Source organism: Geospiza fortis, unplaced genomic scaffold (genome assembly GCF_000277835.1).
Source record: "Geospiza fortis unplaced genomic scaffold, GeoFor_1.0 scaffold659, whole genome shotgun sequence".
Lineage (NCBI taxonomy): Eukaryota > Metazoa > Chordata > Aves > Passeriformes > Thraupidae > Geospiza > Geospiza fortis.
The window spans coordinates 504,371-505,389 of NW_005054530.1; the positions used below are offsets into that span (position 1 = coordinate 504,371).

Below are 1,019 nucleotides of genomic sequence, written 5' to 3' on the forward strand. Positions count from 1 at the left end.
GCCTCCGCCCGGTGAGGGATGCGCGGGGGGACCGGGGCAAACGGGGATGGGGAACGGGGCAGGGACACTGCCGGGGGGACGGGACTCAGAGCTCAGGGTTCTGAGAAACGGTGCCACGAAATTTGGCCACAAAATTTGGGTGTGGAGGGGGGAAGATGTCAGGGATGCGGGATGAGGGCAGCAGATGTGGGTACCGAGGGTAGTGAGCACAGTGGGACGAGGGTGAGTGCAGAGGGGTGTGGGGGTACCTGGGGGTGCCAGGCGATGGGGGCATCCACGGGCTGGGATTTCCCGGGGATGTGGCAGTACGGGTGATGGTGGCAGGGCTGCAAACTCCACGGGGACTGGATGCTCAGGGGCTCAGGCACTCGGTAACGCAGGCACAGAGGTGCTGGGGGCTGTTTGTGCCTTGCTGTGCCCCCAGAGCTGGTGGCAGGGCCTGGGGGCCATGCCAGGGTGCCGAGTTGCCATCACTGGGAGCTGGGATTCCCTGTGGACACGGGGGCCATGGCTGGGGAACTGCTCCTGCCTGCCCCTGGGGTGTTGGCTCTGCTCGGGGACCTGGGGAGCGATGACTTCATGGCCTTATTAAGGACTAATTTCCATCCAGGCAGGGAAAATAAACAAGTGTAGGTGTCGTTTAGCATGGAAAGTTACTGGGGCTGTGGGGAGGCACTGCCTGCTTTCATACACGGCCCGGATTTCTGCCCTTACCTCCACGGGCCGATAATCCCTAAATCCCAATGAGATTAAGGCAGGAGGAAAGGTGGCCGCAGTGCCTTCTCCACCACGTATCCCACATGAGGAAATCCCGCGTCTGCCTATCCCCGATTAACCCGGGCGCTGAGCTCATCCCCCAGAAATACCGGGAGCAGCAAGGGTGAATCCCCATCCCTGGAGGCTGTGGGAGCCATGGGCAGAACTGGGGGCGAGGCAGGAGCTGCTGTTTTAACCCCATTCCTGTTCCCAGCCCAGCAGATCCAGCGAAGCTCGCGGCAGCCATGGCGCTGGTGAAGAGC

General features: G+C 62.2%; 1 protein-coding gene across 1 annotated transcript in view; it reads left to right on the forward strand.

Annotated features, from left to right (window-relative positions):
- The window catches only part of PLEKHB1 (pleckstrin homology domain containing B1), a gene marked incomplete at its 3' end in the record, with an annotated part of 9,103 nt that overhangs the window by 4,598 nt on the left and 3,486 nt on the right, over positions 1-1,019 (forward strand). The gene's annotated exons all lie outside the window — the stretch shown is intronic.